This window comes from Octodon degus, unplaced genomic scaffold, assembly GCF_000260255.1.
Source record: "Octodon degus isolate 3935 unplaced genomic scaffold, OctDeg1.0 scaffold00038, whole genome shotgun sequence".
NCBI lineage: Eukaryota > Metazoa > Chordata > Mammalia > Rodentia > Octodontidae > Octodon > Octodon degus.
In genome coordinates this window covers 3,488,239-3,510,924 of record NW_004524614.1, presented here as the reverse complement: position 1 = coordinate 3,510,924, position 22,686 = coordinate 3,488,239, and the positions used below count along the sequence as shown (strand labels likewise).

The following is a 22,686-nucleotide window of genomic DNA, read 5'->3' as shown; positions in this document are numbered from 1 at the left end:
TGACAAAGCAACAAGGAATTTACCACAGACAGAGGGAAGAGGATACCAGGTGAACTAGTAAAAAACTTTTTTTTAATGCATTTAATACAGGGTCTACTGGGTCTCACTACACAGACTGGACTCATAGTGATCCTCCTGTTTTCAGCCTCCCAAGTGCTGGGATTATAGGCACACAACATCATGTCCAGTCTCAATCACCATCTCAGGGCACTCCAAGGGTGGGGCCAGCATGGTATGTGGTGCTGGGGATTGAAACCCAGCCCCTGCACTCTGCCTAAGCAGGCACTTTAGTCCACTGAGCTATCTAGCCAGCCCCTTAGTAACAAACTTTTAATGTCTACATGTGAAGGAAAATGATGGATTAGAATCTCAAGGACCCATAAACACTCAAGTAGGCTGCACCTACCCGCCAACTCTTTCCTGTAGGCCTTTGTCAAACACACATGAGTAGTTCATTAATATGGGGCTGAGTTGAAAGACTCAGACACCTGTGAACATATATCATCACAGAACAGAAGAATAGCTTGACACCAGAAAAATGGAAGAGAAACAGAAAATTCTCTAAAGAAGAGTAGAGCAAAGAGAGATCTCTCAGGAGCAGAATGCCACACGCTGGAAAGTATTCACTAGCATCAAAAAAGTAGCAGCCAAATGAAAGAAAGACAGAGACAGAGACAGAGACAGAGACAGAGACAGAGACAGAGACAGAGACAGAGAGAGAGAGAGATCTTGCTTCTCAGAAGGTTGGCAGCTTAGCTCTGAAGCATAAAGAGATCTCCAATGTTCTACTGGGGTTCAGATCTAAAGCTCTGCCAAAACCAAAGTCCTGATCCTAATCTCAAAATACAAGAAGCTAGTGACAAACCAAATCTAACTAAAACAAGATCCAGCTTAGAACCCTAGATTACCAGGGAACCAAGAAAGGACAGGCCCTTTACTGGATGCAGGTATTCCTCAATTTTTAGCATTCTTTTATACACAATGTGCTGCATACAATCAAAAATAATGAAATACAATGAGAAGAATGTGGCATCTCTTTAAAACCAGGGTCTACTGGGTCTCACTACACAGACTGGACTCATAGTGATCGTCCTGTCAACAGAGATAGACTCCTATGATCTAGATGATGCCATCAGGTGGTACTATGATAAATGTTCTAAAAAGGATCTAGAGGGAGGATAAGTAGATAACAAATTATAGCTAAGTTAAATAGAAACTAAGCAGGAGAATATGCAGTGATTTATGCATACCCATGTTCATAGCAGCAAAACACGGAACAGTGACATCTTGGAAGAAAAAATGCGGTATTTATACACCACAGCTAATATATGCCATAAAGAAGGATAAGTTTGTAGAAAAAAAGGAATCTTATAGGAAAATACATGCATCTAGAGATAATGTCAGTAAAATAAATCAACATAAAAGCTTAAATATTGCCGAATTTCTCTAACATGAAAAAAGACAAAGTAAAATAGTTCAAACAGTAAAACCAAAAATAGAAATGATAAATCAGGGAGAAATATCTTTTGCAAATCAGAAAGAGATCTAGAGCTGTTTTTTAAGTTAAGGTTAATGCTACATTTTAGGTATACATAATGATCACATTCATTATAGGGACCTGTGGGTTGATGTTATACATTATATTTGGAAAATTCTGAGACATTATTATTTTTTATTAAATTTACAAATACAATTTAAATATACGCAATGATGACATTCATCACAGGGAATTGTACCTGTACATGACTTATTTTATTTCCTTTTTTTCATTCCCCTCTTCCCTCCAGCCCCCTCTCCCCCTTCCTATTTACAAAAGCTTTGTTTCTGTTTTTCTCTTCTTTTCTCATTTATTTGGCTTAGAGGCTGTACTACCACACCCTGCTGTGCTCTTCCTTTTTTCTTCCTCTTCTTTTTTGAGGCAGGGTCTAACCACTATAGTTCAGATTGGCCTTGAACTCACTGTAAAGCCCAGGGTGGCCTATAATTTATTCAGATCCTCCTGCCTCAGCCTTCTGAGTGCTGGGATTAGGGCAGGCACCACCACACCTGTGTTTTGCCTTTATCTTCTTATGGCCAAATAATCCATCTCATCATCACCCAAGGAGCCTAGTAAGTAGGCCCTTTCCATTTTCCTTTTCTCTAAATCCTAATGCAGGGCTGGGGAGATAGCACAGTAGAATAAGCACTTGCCTGGCAAGTGCAAGGTCCTGTGTTCAATCCCTAGTACTGCAAAAATAAAATAAAACAATCCTAACGCAAGTGAGCACCTGCCAGATGACATGCTTTTTAGGTCTGCAACTATATGTCTGTGGCAGTTAGTGCAGCTCATTGGTGGACTTCCTCAGTGTCTTTCCCTTACCCTTTCTTTCATTCCACCTCTCCCCTCTCTAGTGGAAGTTACCCTTCCCACTTGAAACTTTTCTCTCTATTTCACACTATCTATTATATCTTTTGGTCCTTATTTACACTTTTAATTTCTCACACCAGAGAAAGTATGCAGTATTTACAATGCATTTCACTTAAGATTATGTTCGGTGAATCCATTTACCTAGAAATGCTTAAGCAGCAATCAGCAAAAAAATAATAATAATAATAATAACAGAACTAAACCAAACTTGTGAAGAAAGTGACTTAGAAGACCTTTACAGAATCTTTCACCCAGAAACAACAGAATATGCATTCTCAGCTGTACATGGGACACTCTCCAAAACAGACCATATACTAGCACACCGACCACTCTTAAATAAATGCAAAGGAACTGAAATTATCCCATGCATACCATATGAACATAATGCAATAAAACTGGAAATTACTGACAAACTACAAAAGCACCATAAATGCATCAAAATTAAATAAAAACCTCCTAAACAACCAGTGGGTCACACACGAAATTAAAGAAGAAATTAAAAAATGTTTACAAACAAAAATGCAGATATAACGTCAAAACCCATGGGATGCAATCACAGCTGTCTTAAGAGGAAAATTTATAGCTATATGTTTGCACATTAGGAAAACAGAACAGGCCCAAATAAATAATCTTATGCTGCACCTCAAGTTCCTAGAAAAAGAAGAGCAAGTCAAGACCAAAGCACAAAGAAAGCAGGAAATTACAAATATCAGAGCAGAAATTAATGCATTGGAGACAAAAAAAAAAAAAGAATAAATAAATCAGAGTTGGTTCTTTGAAAGAATAAATAAAAGTGATAAACCCCTAGCCAACCTCATCAAAAAAAGGAAAGAAAAAAATCAAATTCATGCACTAAAGAATGGAAAAGGTGAAAACACTATAGACCCTAGAGAAATTCAAAAGATCATCAATACCTACTTTCAAAATCTTTAATCTCACTGGATGGAAAACACAGAGGAAAAAGACTGTTTCCTAGATATACATGAAATGCCAAAGCTAAGTCAAGAAAATATACAAATTTTAAATAGTCCAATAATGAGAAACAAAATAGAAAAACGCAGTAACAATATCTATCCACAAAAAAGCCCACGTCCCAATCGATTCACAGCAGAATTCTACAAGAAATTTAGAGAAGATTCAATGTCCATTTTTCTCAATCTCTTCAATGAAATCAAAAGGAAAGCAATTCTCCGAAAGTCATTCATGGAAGCAAGAATTATTCTGATTCTAAAACCAGAGAAAGATTTAACTAAAAAAGAGAACTACAGGCCAATATCTCCAATAAATACAGATGCAAAAATCCTCAATAAAATACTAGCAAACAGAATGCATAAATCATCAAAAAGATTACACATCATGACCAAGTGAGATTCATTCCAGGAAATGCAGGGATGGCTTAATATATGCAAATGCATAAATGTAATATACCACATCAATAGAGCCAAGAACAAAATCCACATGATCAGCCCAATAGATGCATAAAAACCTTTGACAAAGGCCAACACTCATTCATGATTAAAAAAAAAAACAAAACCCTACAGAGAATTGGAATAAATGGTCTATAAATCAGCCTGATAAAAGCCATCTATGATAAACCAACAACCAACATCATACTGAATGGGTAAATACTGAAGGTCTTCACTTTAAAATCAGGAACAGGACAAGGATGTCCGCTGTCTCCACTCCTATTCATTATAGTTCTGGAAACACTAGACAGAGTAATTAGACAAGAGAAATTAAAAAAGTAGAAAAGAAGTAAAATTATTATTTGCAGATGTCATGATACTATAAATAGGGGGCTCGAAAAACTCCACCAAGATTCTTGTAGCTTTAATCACCAAATTCAGCAACATAGAAGGATACAAAGTCAACATCCAAAAATGAATATCATTTTTGTACACAAACAATAAACACAATGAGAGAAAAGTTAGGTAATCACACCTTTTCTAATAACATCCAAAAACATGAAATACTTAGGAATTAATCTCACAAAGGATGTAAAAGATTTATACACTGAAAATTACAGAGGATTTGAGGATTTGATAAAATGGAAAAATATTCTATACTCTTGGATAGGAAGAATCAACATTGTGAAAATGGCCATACTCCCAAAATTATTACACAGATTCAATGCAATCCCAATTAAAATACCATTAGTATACCTCACAGAGCTACAGAAAACTTTACTCAAATTCATTTGGAACCAGAAGAGACCCAGAATATCAAAAGCAAAAATGGGAAACAAAGGAAAGGCAGGAGGTATCACAATCCCTGACCTGAAATTATACTACAAAGCTACTGTGATAAAATCAGCATGCTGCTGGCACAGAGACAGACCTGCACACACAACTGCAAACACACTGATCCACCTTATCTTTGATAAAGAGGCAAAACATGCTTACTGGAAGAAAGATAGCATCTTTAATAAATGGTGCTCGGAAAGCTAGCTTTTCAGATGCCAAAGGCTAAAACTAGACCCTTGCCTATCAACATGCACAAAGCTACAGTCAAAATGCACTGAAGATTTAAATATTAAAACAGAAACACTAAATCTTCTGGAGGAAAGCGTAGGTAGAAATCTTAAAAGACATAGGGGTAGGCAGAGTTTATGAACAAAAACAAACTGCACAGAAATACCTCAATGAATCAACAACAGAGATCTCATCTTTTTGAAGTTTCTGCACTTCAAAGCAAATCTCCAAGAGAGTAAAAAGACAACCCACAAACTAGGAAAAAATTATAGCCATCTGTCCCTCCAATAAAGGCCTTCTATGTAGAACATATAAAGAATTTTTAAAAAATCAGACCCCCCCCCAATTCAAAGACCCAACCTAAAAATAGGCATCTGAAATGAATATACACTTCTCAGAAGAAGAAATACAAATGGCAAGTAAATATGTGAAAAAATGTTCAACATCATTGGTCATTTGAAAAATGCAAATTAAAACAACAGTGAGATTCTATCTCACCCCAGAAAGAATGGCTAACATCAAGAAGTCAGCCAATAACAAATGCTGGAGAGGCTGTGGAGAAAAAGGAACCTTTCTGCACTGGTGGAGGCAGTGCAGACTGGTATAACCACTATGAAAATCAGTATGAAGACTTCTTAAAAAGCTAGGATTGGAAATTCCATTCAAGCCAGCTATTACTCTCCCAGGTATTTTGCCAGAAGAACTGAAAACCTCATGCCAAAGTATACATGTGTACCCAGAGTTATAGCAACACAACTTGTCACAGCTAAATCCTGGCAACAACACAGATACCCAACTGAATGGATAAAGAAGATGTGGTATTTTTATACAATATAGTATTATTCAGCTATCAAACAGGATAAATTTGTCTTTTGTCAATAAATGGATCCAATTAGAGAACATATGCTTAAGTGAAATAAATCAGACCCACATGTGCAAACATCATATTGTCTCAAAAGAGAGAATCTGAAAGAGAAAAATGGAATCTGAAGGGTACAATAAATACTGGGAAAAATGCAATGAACTTATTCAAAAGGAAAAGAGTTACTGAGTTGAGAAGGACAGGAGAGGGAGAGCGGGAAAAAGATTTATCTATGTATGTAAGCAGGATGGTTTTGGAGAACTGTACTGTATATTTCTGCTAGTCTATCGAAAGGAGCAGTTAATGCTTAATTTGTTTCATCTACTTTTTTCCAAACGTTTGTACTTTTGTCTTCTTAATTTCTTATACATTTCTTTTTTTCTTCCCTCTTCCAATTTTATATGTGTATATCTAGTAATATGAATAACTGATTGATATCAACACTATGTATTATAATCAACACTGTGAGATTCATATTAGTATTAAGTGAAGTTTTGTGTCACTTGCAATATTTTAATTCTAATTTGTACATTCTTTAAAAAATAAAAAATATATTTTTCACATAAACCACTATAAAAAGTCTGTCAACATCATATTACATGAGAACCATATCATTTCGCCCCTGGGCTCCCCAAAGATTCACACACATACCTTAATGCAAAAGGTATTCAGTATCTTTGCAACAGTTGCCAAAATCCTAACAGTTTCAGCACTGCAGAAAAGTCTAAGTCCCAAGTGAAACACTTCCAACATTTAATGGCACAAGAAAAACAGTACCATTCCAAAAGGTACAAACAGTAAGATATAAAGCATTGGGTCCAAAGCAAATGCCAAATCCTACAGGGTAAACATTAAGTACTGTGGTTCCATGTTCACCATTCAAGACAATGTGTGGCAAACTGTGAGCTCTATGTGGCTCCATCTCTATAGCACTTTTGCTGGTTGCAGCTCCCACAGCTTTTCTCTGGAGCTGGCCTTGCTCCTTCCTTCTAGCTTTTCACTGATAATCCATGTTCTTGACTTTTCAAAACTTCTGGGGTTTCCACTGAATAGGCTTCTCACACACAGTCAACCTCCCAGGGACACACTATCTAGCCACTGTCTGGCCTCCCAGGCCTTCTGAAATCTAGGTAGAAGGCTTCTTAACCTCCTACATTCTGCATGTGCTTAAAACTAACGCCATACAGATAATGCCAAGGTCTGCTGCCAGCTGGAGCAATAGCCAGGCTTTTTTCTCTCTTGGCTGTAGGGGTTGAGTACCTGGACTGCTGATCACTCTGACCCTGATTCTGAGAAAACATTCTCTATAACACCATGATTCTTGAACCTGGTTTGGCTACTGCCTCCATTCTGGAACACATGGCTCTGTACCTTTTTCCTCAAAGCAAAATCTCTCCCCCTTATAGTTCTAAGGCTGCAAAGGGCTAGGAGCTGCCACCTTCTGTGATGCCTTCAGGACATCTTTTCTATTCTCTTGTGCCTTCTCAGCAATGGAGATCCTCTCAGCTCTATCTTCACAGTCCACAGCTTTATTGGAGCTTCCTGTCTGGCCAAACTCACAATATTTTAAATTATCCTGCTGAGTTCTTTGCACTTGATTCTCAACACAAATCTGACTAAAAGCCCCCAACAAAAGCTATGCCATTGCTTCAACATTCAGCTACCTTGAAATTTAACCAGTCTGCCACACTTAACCTCAGTCTCAGGCAAAGTCTCTGGACGTGAACAAAATGCAGACAAACTTTCTGCCGAGCCACAACACACATCATCTGGAGTCTAACAACCAGTGCAGTCCTTCTTCCCAGCAGAAACCTCCCAGCCTGGTCTTTACAAGCAGGATTTTTATCAGCATTCTGGTCTTCTGAGTGCGGACCAGAATCTCCCGTACAGAACAGCTAAAGACATTATAATACTTCTCTTTCTGGTGACATCTCTGAACCTTTCCCATCTCTTCCATAAGCCATTCCCAAAGGCTCATAATGCACATGATCAGGTCTATAGTCACAGCAATGACCCCACTTCTCTGGTATCAAATTCTGTCTCAGTTACCTTTTGCTTGTTGCTGGGATAAAATAGTCAACAGCCAAAATCAAGAAGGAAAGGTTTATTTAGCTCAGTTCACGGGGATTTTAGTCCATACTTGGCTGGCTGCAAGGCAGAATAGCACATCACAGAGGGCAAGCATTGCAGGCAGAAAACAGCAAAGGGAAGAACAGCAACTGTGGCGTCTAGCAAGCTTCTCTCCCTTCCTTCCACACTGACTGAGAAGCTGGGAGCACTTCCAAGGAAGTGAAATGTTCCATCCTTTCTCAATTCTCCTTTATATCTTTTAAGCAATGAGTGATTCTAGGGTGGAGTCTCCATACCCTAGGGAGGGTCCCCCACACCATAAGGTGGGGGCCTCCACCCTTAGGGTATGGAATTGCTGAGCAGATTTAGTTAAGCTTTTAATTCTCAAGTCGGTACAATGCATCAACCACTATAGAAGGAAAAATGGGAACAAAGCTTTTGTAAATACCAAAGGGAGGAAGGGTTTAAGGTAAGGGAACAGAGGCAAATGGGAAAAAAAAAAAACCCATAAAGATATACCATGTACAGATAAAAGTTTCCTGCAATTTCTTTTTTTTTTTCTTGTTTTGGTAGCTGGCTCAGCCCACACAAAGGTCGGGGCTGGTGCAGCATGTTCAGCCAGGGATGGAACTCCCTGCACTTGCCTAAGCTTGCCTAAGCAAGTACTTTAGACTGCTGAGCTATCCTGCCAACCAGATACAAGTTTCCTATGATGAATGTGATCATTATGTATATCTAAATTATACCAATAAATTTAATAAAAAAATAAAGCCTCAGAATTTTCCAATTATGATGTACAATATCAACTTACAGGTCCAGAAGCTCTGTCAACCCCAAAGAGGACAGGCACAAAGAAAACTACACTGAAACATCACACCCAAAGTATTAAAAAAAAAAAAAAAAATCAAAGTCAGAGAGAATATTCAAAAGAACCAGAGGAAAAAGAAAGTTAATAATTGGGCTAACTTTTATAAAAATGAGAATACAATAGACTGGTATGTTCAGAACGCTGACGGAAAGGGAAAACAACTCTTACACAGATTTCTTTATTCAGCAAAAAAAAATACATTAAAGAAAACTCTGATAACTAAGTACAAAAAACTAAGTAATGCAGGGGCTAGAGAGATAGCTCAGTAGAATAAGTGCTTGCCTAGCAAGCGCAAGGGCCTGAGTTCAATCCCCGGCTCTGAAAAAAAAAAAAAACAAAAACAAAAACAAAAAAAAACTAAGTAATGCAATTATAAAATGAGCAAAAGACATAAACATTTCACCAAAGAGGAGATACAGATAGCAAATAAGCAAATAAAAAGATGATCAACATCATTAACTTATAGGAAGATGCCAATCAAAATCACAATGATGTACTGTATTATGCAAATTAAAACATTATAAAAGTAATACCAAATTCTCGTAAGAATGCAAAGGAAATCAATCATTCACTCATACAATCTAGGTGGGAATGTAAAACAGCACAACTATTCTGGAAAACAATTCAGGGATTTCCTAACAAAACTGAGTATACATTCGGCATTCAACCTTGTTATCATCCTCACTGGGTATTTATCCCAAATAAATGAGAACTTACACTCATACAAAAACCTGTACACAAATTTCATAGCTGCTTTACTCATAATACCAAAATATTATTTGGGCAGATGGCTGAACAAATTCATATATCATAGCAGGGCTTACTATACTGGTTACCACTAAAAAGCAATAAACTATTGATATATATCCTGAACAAAACTTAAATGTGTGTTAAAGATAAATCTAAATATTATATGTTGTATGATCCCATGTAAAAAACTAATCTGAAAATAATGACCTATAGAGATGAGGAACTAGGAGCAGAGACAGAATTCTGATGGATGAAACACAAAGAAAAATAAGAACTTTTCAGCGATGGGTATTTTGATTGTTGCAGAAATTATATGAAACTATCCATGATAAAATTACACAAAACTTAACACATATAGACACATACATGAATACAATTTAAAATACAATAAATGCTGAATAAGGTCATTGTTATGTTAACTATAACGTGCCAATGAAAGCTGCTTGCATTTGGTACTGTATAACTACAAAAGATGTCACCACTAGGAAACCTGGGCAAAGGGACATGGGACTCTAATTTTTTGTAGTTTGTGAAAATATTAACTTCTTTAAAGTAAATGATCAACCTTTAAAGAAAAGAAGGCAAAACAAAATTCTTAATAAGCTAAAGCTAAGAATATCCACTACAAAAAATGAGTAAGTTTTTCAGATTGAATGAAAACACCTAGCAGAAGGCCAGATATATACCAAATAGATATTAACTTAAAGAACAGTATGATTCTACTTCAATTAATATTTTTAAAATATATTTTCTATATTAGGCCCTATCATGGAATCAAAGATAAAATAATACAACTGAGCATACAAACCTACACAACAATTACAAATATTGAAAATTCACAATCATCAGAGTATATTGGTGGTTATTCAGGAAAGGAAGTTATCATCAAGAAAGAAAGTCTTCCCAGAGCAGAATCTGAAGACCAACATGACGTGAATAGGGAGGGATAGCAGTCTAGTTTGGCCAAACCACAACCACAGAAATATAAAAGAGGAAGACATGGAAGTAGATAACCAAAGATTTAAGATTACCAAGAATGAAGAAGTCTCTATGAAATGATAAAAGGTTGGTGGGTACAAAGAAGTAGCACAACATCTTAAGAGAGTTCAAACATCACTCTATAAACAACTGGAGGGATTTGAAGAAACTACATGTACTTAGGAAAGTAATAGAAGCAGTGTGTTTTAGGAGATAACTTTGGCAGTATGGTAACATATTGGAGGAATGTAACACAGACAGCAAGACAGGACAATAGTGAAATGGTCCACAAAAGGGAAAGTCCTAAGCTTCAGCCAGGGCACCACAACCCACATACAAAGATGAGAGGAAATACACACTAGTTAAAGAGCGAAGGAAAGAATTGTGGGTCACTACTATAATTCTATCTGGATGCTGAAAGACATTTAACCTTCATTTATCTCAAAAGGGAACAAAGATGTGGGCAGGACATTTTCGTGGAAAGATAATTACAATTTTAGAAATGTTGAGCTTGGGCCGGCAAGACAGCTCAGCGGCTAAAGCGCCTGCTTAGGCAAGCTTAGGCAGGCACAGGGGACTCGGTTCGATCCCCAGCACCACGTGCTGCGCCAGCCCACCAAAAAAGAAAAAGAAATGATGAGCTTGAGCTACAGGTGAAACTAGACTCCTAACAAGTGCAGAGTTCTGACTGAAATCAAAGTCTAAAACTGACTAGCAATAGATGGCCTTGCCACAGGGAGTGAAGACAAAAATGGGATGAAAACAGCATCAGGGATGAATTCTAGGAGAAAAGTGATCTTTTAAAATTTATCCTTTAAAATGTATAGTTACACTTCTGTTGTCAGTACATACTAAGGGCCATACATTATTTAAATCATTGCAACTAATATTTTTCTAGTAATATGACCTAAAGAAATAAACACAAATATGTACAAAGATTTATGCACAGAACCTTCTCTTCAGTGTTGTACATTATAGTAAAATATAGGATTAAATATATAAAATAAAAGAACCAACTTAAAGCAAATCATATAATAGAATTATATAATAAACACTTAATGTAACCACCTATATAGCATTTCAAAAGACTTTAATTATGTGGGAAAAAAATCACATGACATGACATTAAGTGAGGAAGTGTACAAAGCTACATCTAGGTGCTAATTTACACAAAAATATTTGAGTATCTACTATGTAATAGCAGGTGAGTGCTGCGGATAAAGTGCAGTAAAAAGACAAGCCTTTGTCTTTTTGGAACTTGGGTTCTACAGGAAAACAATGCAAAAAGAGTAAGTAGACAAATCTGCAAGAGAATCTTACAGGAAATAAATGCTAAAACACAGTGATATAAAGAGGATACTATGGAAAAATACCTGAAACTAATTTAAAGAAAATAAAACATAAGATTCACAGTTTGAAACCGGCCTGAAGGTGCAAGTCAGTGGCAAAGAACCTGCCTAGCAACACGTGTAAGGCCCTCAATTTGACCGCTAGTACAGCCAGAACAGAATATACATTTTTTCTGCAGCACATAACACTTTTATCAAAGCAGACCACATACTAGCCCACAAAGCCTGCTAAAATAAATACAAAAAAATTGAAATTGCCCCATGTATATTATCAGGCATGGGTTCAACAAAAACAGATATCAATGACAGAAAAAAAAAAAATTCCCGGAAATTTTGGAACCCCCCATTTTTTTTTGTGTGTGTGTGGCAAGGGGAACAGAACCAGGGATTGAACTCAAGCCCTTGTGTTTGCCAGGCAAGTGCTTATTCTACTGAGCTATCTCCCCAGCCCCACACCTGAAAAACTGATAAACACTCCTAATCAATCAATGAGTCATGGAAAAAATCAAAAATATTTTTGTTTTTAATTTCTGGAAGTTAATGACATCTATACAACTCACTGGAACCTCTGGGACATGATGAAGGTAATCATAAAAATGATGTTCATTGCAATCATTGCTCACATTACGAAAACAGGAAGCTGAAATAACCTATACAGTAAAAGAATCAGGAAGTACAGTGAAGAGACAACCTACAGAATGGGAAAGAAAGGTCTTCCAGCTATTCCTCAGAGGACTAATACCTAGAATATGTAAGGAACTCAAAAATATTAGACCACTTAAAAGACCCAATCAAGAAATGAGCAAGTTCAATGAACAGACACTTCAAGAAGTACAAATGCTCACCAAAAACAGCAGTATATTAAAAACTGTCCAACATCTCTGGCCAATTAGGGGAAGGCAAATTAAAACTGCTAAAGAGTCCACATTACATCAGAAAGAAAAGCAATAGTGAAGAAATCAAAAACAAAAACAAAAAAAATGCTGGCAAGACCACAGTGAAAATGGAACTCTCCTACATTGTTGGTGAGAATATAAAACAAGTACAGCCATATGGAAATCAATATTGAGATTTTTATATCAAGATTAATAATATCAACAAGAAGGAAAATGAGGAAGGGGGCTTTAGAGGAGAGAGGCGGAGGGAAGGGCGTTCAAAAAGAATGAGCTGTGTTATGTACACGCAATCACTCCCCAAGGCAATTGTAAACTGCACATACTACAAACTTAGTAATAAAAAGAAATTTTAAGTCAACTGTCTGAATTAAATATATTATAGACAGAAATTAGTCAAATAGAGCACACTGCAGAGTTTGGTAACATTACAAACTTCAACCAGAACAATATAGAATCACCTTGACATAGAAAGCAAAAGAAAAATGACTTCCCCTTTCTCTGAGGTCCTTTGGAATATCACTGCCTCATCTGACCCACTGCAATTAACTTCCTGAGCTGCCTTCCCTCTGTGATGATGTCTTTCCCTCCACCTAGCACCTCACCAGTCAGAATCCCATTCTGAAGTGATGGCTGAGTGCACTGCAATTAACATCCAGCCAAGAACCAGGCAGAAAAGAAGGCACCTACAGGAGGAACCAGGTGCTTAAGTCAATACCGCCAGGTACTTCTTTCTATCTGGCTCACAACTCAACCCTGGTCCTTTCTCTTCTCTCTCCACACTCCCTTCCAGCCTCAGGGTTTTAATGACATGTGTACACAAGCAACTCTCAAATTTACAACTTCATCCCAGACCACTGCCTGAACTTTAAAACTGTATACCCAAAGCCAACTTACTGTCTTCACGCAGGGGTCCAACACATGCTCCAAATTTAACATGCCTAGAACCGAACTCCTAACCTGTAATCTGGTGTTCAAGACTTCTCCATTCAGTTCTCAGCAACCCCCTACTTCAGTTGTGCAGATCAAAAACTTGCATTATCTTCTCTCCCACACTCTCCAACAGGCAGTTCTGCTTTCTAAATAAACCAAATTCAGACAACTTCCTTCACCTCTCTTTCCACCCTAATCCAAGCCTCCTACTTGATCTCTTGCTTCTCCTTTGCTCTCCAAAAACCTGTTTTCCCTCACATGGGAGCCAGACTAATTCTGTCAAAGGAGATGCCAGTAACCTGAGAGAGCCACCCAAACCCACCTCCTCCTCCTCCCTCAGGCTTCACCTCTTATTCTCCTTTCCTCTCTTCATTCTACTTCAGCCTTCTCTCCTATTTCTGCATACAGATAGGCACTGCCGACAGACCTCTGTTCCTGCCACCACCTCTCCTGGAATGTTCTTCCTCCTCCACCCCAAAATCTCCAAGTGGCTTGTTCTGTATGCCACCTTCAAATCTCTGCTCAAACACTTGCCTCCTCTGACCCCACTCCGATTAAGCTACAACTCCTAAATCTCCTTACCCTCTTCAATGATGCCTCCACCAGCACCTATCATCTGATCTGCTACATACACGTAATTCAGTAATTCACTAACGTCTCCTTTACTGCCTAACTCTCCCATGAGAATTTCAGCACTGAGAGAACAGGGAAGATACTTTTTTAAAATATTTTGTTCACCCACATCCCCAGTTGACAACATAAGCATTCAGTATGTATCCAATGACTTGTTGCTAAAAAGAATGGGAAGTTTACAAAGTGTTCCATTCCCACATTTTATGTAGAAAAAATTAAGAGAATTATGAGATTAGCTGGTTTTAAATACATAGTTGACCTTTGTATCTTCAGATTCCACATGTGCAGATTCAACCAACAGGTAAAAAATATTCAGGAAAAAAAGGCTGCATCTGTTTTCAACAAGTACAGACTTTTTGCCTTGTAACAATACAATATGACATTTTATGTACAAAGTATACTGTATTAGGTATTACAAATTTGAGATGAGCTAAAGTATATGCTGAAAATAGGTTCTATAAAAACACTACATTTTGTATTAGGGTTTTGAAACTCCAAAAAATTTGGAACCTGAAGAACCAATGTCCCTCAAAAACTAAGTGACAAATTTATTCATTTAGCTCTGCACACCCCTCCTTGATGATCTCATCTAATGGTTTTGTCTAAATCTGTCTGCACTTAAATCTTGTCCAAATTACTTTCTGTAAGTAGATCTGAAAGGCATAGCTCTGGTGTAAGATGCACATTTAAAAATAACACTTATAGGAGAAAAGACATTTTTAAAGGCATTTAAATTAATGATAAAAAACAAATTTCAAGAAAATAGTCAACAATTTTCTATCTTCATTAAGGTTTTTTTTCTTCCTTAAAAAGGTCAGAATTCAAAAATATTAAAGAAGTGAAAGTAAATACTGCATCTTCACACTCAGAGAAAGAGATGTCAATCTTAGCAGTATAGAAACAAATGAAACCAAGAATCAGAAATTTCATTACTTTTTCCCCTACATGTAATTAAACAAGGTAGAAAAAATCTTCTCAGCAGAGGGTCATGAATAAGAAATTAACTGAATAGAAATTAACAGGATGGAAATCAAAGCATCCAGGCTTCAAACCAAGAACATCCTGACAGTGTCTTGCAAACTGAGAACTGACAAGGCATACTAATGAGAAATACCATTCGAATGCTACTTAGACAGGGGTATTCGGTTTCCGCTTTGCAAAAGGAATGCGAATTAAGGGAAAAGTTACATATACAAAGGCAGAAGCATGTTTATGGTTGCCATCCACTTCTGTACAATGAGCTTAAATTTAGTAAGTGAACCTTCACCCGTGCTGGTTATATCCAGAATGTAAGACTATCAGTCAAGAAACTAATGCAAAAGAAACGTGAAAATAACTTAGCACTACCCGGTCTTTTATCAGTATTAAAATCTACAGCTTTATCTAGCCAAACTGAGTATATTTATCTGCATCTGACACAATCCGAAGAATGGGATTTGGCAATCTCAGAGGCAGAAGGCATCCTCCCTGCATCCCAACCTACACTAACAAGAGAATTTTAATTTAATTTTAAGACTTCTACACATATAAATCTGCCAAATCTTCTTGTGCTTCAGAAATAACAAAAAGAAAGATTTAAATACTAGACATAAGAAAGTCATTCTGAAAATATTATCATTGTCACCTATTTTACTCTTTATATTCAACTAATGCCAAAACGGCAAGCAAGATCTATCCCATAAACGCATTTATAGATGGTGCCACAGCAGGCAGAAGCCCCTAAGCATGCTTGTCCATAGAAGTCTTTCTGTACACCACACAGCTGTCTATCCACCTTGGGCTAAATGTGCAGTAAAGATCTGATACCTACCGATGAAGGCAGCTCTCACCCTGATGAGACCAGGGACCACTTTCCTTTCGTGCTTTCCAATCAGGCACTTGCCCCTTCCACTCCACCTTAGCCAATCCTGAGATTAACCATTCCTAGCACGACATTTCATGCTTGATAAAACAAACTGAAATTAGTAACTTTCACAAAACACAAGATTCCCTGTAGCTCCCACCCATTCGAATGACCAAAAACAGGAAGGAAACAAAAATCAATCCACCTACTGAGTATCTGAAAAGAAGAAAAGTAGACATGAACAAATGTTCAACTTCATGCAATACAAAGAAATGCAAATTATAGCTGTGATGCAATACTGTTTTAATTTATTAGCATAGCAAAGATTAAAACATGAAAAATTCCAGTACTGGCCAAGACAGGGAGACAGAGATACTTTCAAACTTTGGTGGAACTACAGACCGTCCATTTACCATTTTAATTCTACAAGGGCACCACAAGCTCTAATTAGTTTCTACAGGAAATAATCATATGCATCTCAAAGTGTAATGTGCTATCATAAATGAGTATGGAAGTTGATTTGGGCATGCTACATAACTGTAGAAACACAGGGATGGGCGATCACTCCAGACAGAACTACCTGAAGAGTGCCACAGTCTTCCTCCCAATATTGTAGATTTGAGCCCATGTCTCTAGCTTAATAAGGTCACATGAGCTCTGGAATAATAAAAACATATATGCTCATATCAACAGCTGGACCTCAAAGAGCCCCCAAATTCCGGGCAATCTGTTCCTATTTAGCACAAAACAGCATTTGAGGATTCAGTAAATTGACTTCCACTAAGACTTTTTCAGATTTATTCTCCAAGATTATTTCCTGCCTAGATTATTTTTCTTAAATGTCTTTGTCCTATCTTGCTAATTTCATGATAATTTATGTCTGATCATCATATTTACTCCCACTTAGAATATTACAATATATTATAGTTCTTTAGTAGACTGCTATAACTAGACTCAAGATTCCAAACCTTTCTCTCACTTCAGAATGATTCTTGATGTGACAAGATTGCCAGTGAAGTTTTTCTTAGGGCTGATTTTTTTTTTTTTTCCAGTCCTGGGACAATTTTAAATCAATGAATCCTCAAAGTACTTTTTCAAAAGGAACCAAAAAAATTTTTTTTTGTCTCTTCATTTTAAGAACTTATTTTAATTTAATGGTGACTGTTGTCATTCACCAACAGACAAAAGCCAATTTTCATTCACCATTTGTTCCATTATTTGCCAATCTGTTACAGAATTATACAAACTATAGATGTGATCTGCCCTTCAAAATGTACAGTGTGACTTTTGAGACTTATCACAGCCTTGATTATCTTTTCTAAACCAACCATTCTCTCCAATAGCTCCCACTCAATCTTACAATGAACACTCGGAGAAGAAAAGAGATACATACATACTTATTTCAATCATAATAGCCAACTATGACAACACAAACAATTCAAGCTTTCAAAGCACTTTACTCTGCTGAAGATGCAATCATGTTACATGCCTCAAAAATAACATACTCCCTCATCCTGTTCTGAGGGAACGCTGAAAATCTAGACAATATGCTTCCTTTCAAAACACCAACTGGTCTCAGAGGAAAAGAAAGAAACAGACAAACTGATCTTGCCAAGAACCATTTGTGAAGTCTCTCTCGATAGAGTAGCCCTTTCAGTGGCTACAAAGATTTAAATTCAATCCTTGATTGGACTGAAGATATACCATCTTTTATTTATTCACAATTGAACTGCAAAACAAAAAAGGGCTCAGGGAAATCTAAATCAGTTATTTACAAATTTTGCAAGTATGAGAACCCTTCTGCAATGCTAAAAATTTTTTGAGGATTTTTACAACAGTTTTAACTAGTGACTGATGCAAATAAAGTCAAAAATTTTAAGTAGTAGTAATTTTAAAGGCATCTGCAAATATCTGTAAAATAGTAACACAAGAATCTAATTTTTTTATCACAGTCAGTGTGAAAAAAGTCTAAAACCAGGTCTCCAGATTTGTAATACAGATGGAGCTCTAAAAATTCATCAGAGGGGAAGTTTTTCTAAAGTATCTCTGACAATTCTGAGGAACTAGACAAGCTGACTTTAAAGTCCTTAGTTTTCCAAAGACAAATCTGAAAAAGAATAGCATCCCCTATCAAATATTAAGATATCTTAATGCTACAGTAATTTTTAAAAGGTGGTGTCGATAGGATTCAAGTAAATAAACCTAAAATGGAATAGATTAGAAGATACAGGAACTAACACATAAAAAAGAATTTAGGATAAGAGACATGTAGCAAACTAGGTGAAGTTTGTTCATTAAATGCTATTGTAACAACTGGATATGTATCAGGAGAAAAACTAATTTTTATCTCACCTTTCACACTAAAAGAAGTTCCAAATACAGCAAAAATATACAAATTGAAACCACAACATAACTAGAAAAAGCAAAAATTTTTTAACCATCTTGAAGTGCAAAAGATCTTTTAAAACATGATTGAAAAACAACAGAAGCCAAACTTTAAGCTAAAAAACAAGTATTACTTCATTATAAAAAAACTCCCTAAACACCACCAAGACTATTAAATGAAGTCCCATCAGAGCCCTATAATTCTATCCAAGATATAAACCCCGGTCCCAAAACATCCAAGTACAGCATTCTCTGTATTCTCTCTGTTCCATGTAATCTCAAATAAAGCAATGTAAAGGAGTCCATGACACCAACTGTACGTCTTTGCTTTAGGCCCTTGCCATTTTCTACAGCACCAATCTCACCATTAACTCCATTCATATGAGAAGTTAATCAGCCACACAATAAGACCAGGCCTTCATTGTGCATCTGGAGCTGCAGCTTCCTTTTCACCAAAGATAAACAGAGCGAAGCAGTAACAGGTAAGTAGATTGTTTTAGGCTTGCTCTGGAATACATGGTCTGACTACCAACATGCAGGTTCAACACACAGTGAGTACTTACCACATGTACAGCATTAACAGGGATCACTGAGCATTTACTATGCCAAGTTAGAAATGAAGAAGAACCAAACTTCTGACTTCCACAAGCCTACAATCTAACTTATTAGTCAAAGTGACCATGAGGGAAGGATGTCTACTTGCTATCAGCAGCAACATTCAATAGGTTCAAGTTGCTAATCTCCACATGTGATTGAGTACAGTAAAGTTATAGTTACCTCACTTAGTATGACAAGCAAGTGTGAGTTTACAGGTACACCACAATGACTCAGCCAGAACCCAAGTACCACACGATGGCCTACGGGGGCCCACTGAGGCCTCCACACGCTGGGCAAGGTGAGGTGAGCTATTCTGTGTATACTCAGACCCCTAAATTCAGTATCATCTTGATTTCCTTCATTTTTACTTCCACTGATTTTCCCCCTCTATTTCTGAAAGTTCTTAACAATTTATGCTTCTATTTTGAAACAGAAATAGTAATTACACTTATGAAATGGATTTTTTTGTTTTGAAGTTTTCCTCTGTGCTTAACATGCTACTACCTGGGAGAACTATCTTGTGTGGTGTAGTGGAAGCTCTGATTCACAGGAAGCATCCACCTTCTCACTACTCTCCTTCCTCACTGGATGAAATCCTAGTATTCCTGTGTTCCCTTATCTATTTAGCATGAGTCATCAGAACTATGGGAGAAGCAAAGATAATTTTCCTATTTTTAATTTGCAAAGAAGTGTCAGCCAAATAGCTCAGGGGATTGGGGCAGGGGGTTCGATCCCCTGGCCTGTTGTGCTGGCCCTGCCCCCAGGGCACGCTGAGACAGCAATTGAGACTGGGCATGGTAGTGCGCGCCTGTAATCCCAGCTCTTGGGAGGCTGTAAACAGGTGAATCATTACAAGTCCAATCTAGTAGTGAGACCCTGAACACCCTGAAGACCCTTCCCTAAAATACAAAATAATAATAATAATAATAATAATTTACAAAGAAGACTGGGTCTTCTGTAAGGCCAATTTACAGAGCAATGCAGGCTTTGTAACAAATTCCAAAATCTCGTCCTATATAGACTTTCACCACAACTAAAGGTGCTAAAGAATCAGGAACATCAACCTTTACTTCAAAAATAAACTTTGTATTTTGAAAAAAAAAAAAAAAGAATTATTTAACATGTCTTTGCTACCTGTGAAAGTTTCCTAGATAATCAAACATAAAGCTGAGATGATGGCACAGGCCTCTCTGGATGCTTAAATGGGGGCAGAAAGACATCACTGCTGAGGTAGTACTTTGAAGTCTGGAGTATTTCTTACAGAAAAAAAAAAAAAAAAAAATCACAAGCGTGGCAAAGCAGCTTGGCCAGAGTAAGTGCGGATAATAGGCATTAGTTTCGATAGGACTTCGTGTTTGTATAGTATTTCTGGTGAAGCCTGTTCTTAATTATACGATCTCACTGATACCTACACAACAGTGCTATAAGGTAGATTACTACTCAGACCATCCTGTTTGGATGGGGGCAAGTTCCAAAGGCAGCAAAGAAAGATCAGAAAGAATGGAATTCTTTTCCTACTGGGTAAGAAACAGATTCTCATAGTCCCAAGAAAAGTGAACCCTAAAGCTCTTTTGAAACTCCTTTACTCAAGAGAATGAGTTTAATTCTGGTCAACAGAGGACAAAGCCCAGAGAAAGTATCGCAATTCACTGAGATTGGGGGGGGGAGGGGGGTGTATCTTGAGAGAAACAAAAACCTGCATATTCTTAACTGTACCATGCCATACCACTTCTGATAAAAGAAAACCACAAAAACCATTTCTGATACTTTTGTGAAAGTACAAATTTGAGGGTTTTTTAAATGAAATATATTAGAAAGCCACAAATGCACAGCATGAATTGCCCAATTACTTGCAACACAGGCACTTCAACATTTAAGGTTTCAGAAATACAGTCAGAACCCGGAAATCATCTACTTTTCATTGTGAGTTGGTCTCATTTTTTTCTAGGCTCCCTTATTTTTTTCTAGGTTTCCCTCATCAGTTCTTTTACGTCTTATGATCAAGCAAGATCCGTATGCACACCACCTACACCAGGAACGAGTTATCATCTGGTGGAAAAATAGTAACCCCAAGAGTTTATACGGTGTCCATGTAAACCAAGGGAGACGGTGCAGAGGCAATCATGTTCTTTTCTTTCTCAGGAATTCACTGAGAAAAAATAGCAAAGTAGGCCAGGTAACAATGTATGTGCGATCTTGTTTTATATGTAAAACAAAAAAAAGTCTCCTCACTGAGTATCATTACTTTCAATCCTACTTTGGATACTTGACACTTCATTTTAAAATTTGTCTAGAACCATACTACCTACCTAAATAGTCCCTGAAATATTGAGCTATTTAAATTTCTCTTATATCCAGCATTACTTAATGGTAAACAAAATTTACTAAATTAAATAATTTGCTCAGACTAATCATCTTCTCCTTTCTCTAGATTAGATATGTTACTTACTTTTACATTTTACTTAAGTTTCTCTTTTCCTGTCTTTTTTTATAGGAATTAAATATTAGTCTTACATTCAAAAGAAAGTCCCTGACAATTGCCATCTAAAAACTCTACACCCTAAGACAGTCAGACATAAGATAACAATTTCTTTAAAAAGTTTTAAAGTTTGACTGAGAAATACAAAACTGACAAACTTTTACCTATACTACTTGAAAGAGCACAGTGGCAAAAATCAGAAAAGACAGCAATAATAAAATAATTACCAATAATAAAAAGTTGGAAGTAATATAAGAAAAAACAACCAATTTATCCTACAACTCTAGACAACTTGATTGAAAAGGAAAATTTTAAGAAATACAAATTAAAAAAATTGACTAGAAGAAAAGAAAACTGCTGAATAAGTCTACAAGAGATTAAATTAATAATTAAAAATCTTCATAAAAAATAAAAAGCTCAGGTCCAAATGACTTCACAGGTGAGTACATCAAATATTAATATTTTACAAAATCTTCCAGAAAATAACATAAGAAACACTTTCTAATTCAAAGTCAATTTTGCCCTGCCACCAAAGAACCATAAAAATTACAGAAACTACAGAGTAACATTCCTTATGAATATAGAAGCAAAAATTCTTAACAAAACACTAAACCAAACATACCAACATAAAAGGGATTACATGCCACAAACAAGTGAGTTTATCCCAGGAATGCAAGGTTAATTTAAGTGCAAAAGTGAATTAATATATAATACCAAAATCACATGACCATCTCAGTAGAGTGGCTACAAGGAAGAATTTCTAAAAAGTAACACTGATTTACAACTGTGATGACTTGTTAGAGATGATGAACAACATTGAGAAGAACATACAGTATGTATACCAGATGAAACACAATGAGGACTTAAACAGCAAAATGCACAAAACCAAAGAATTTATTCTCTCAAGCCCAGAGAGGTGAGAGGTGCTGATTGGCAGTCCTAGGACGTAAGAAGAAAGCACACAAGGAAGATCTGTTTGTCTATGCCTTTGTAAGGACATACCCTCAGGAGTTGTAATTGGCTAAAGGAACACACACACACAAGGGGCCAGGGAGATGGCTCAGTGGAATAACCGCTTCCCTGGCAAGCGCAAGGGTCTGAGTTCAATCCCCAGTTCCACAAAAGAAAGAAAGAAAGAAAGAAAGAAAGAAAGAAAGAAAGAAAGAAA

At 36.8% G+C, this 22,686-nt stretch overlaps 1 protein-coding gene across 2 annotated transcripts in view; it reads right to left on the bottom strand.

The window, feature by feature from the left end:
• Positions 1 to 22,686, bottom strand: part of Wasf3 (WAS protein family member 3) — a 140,930-nt gene that overhangs the window by 98,936 nt on the left and 19,308 nt on the right. The window lies entirely within an intron of this gene.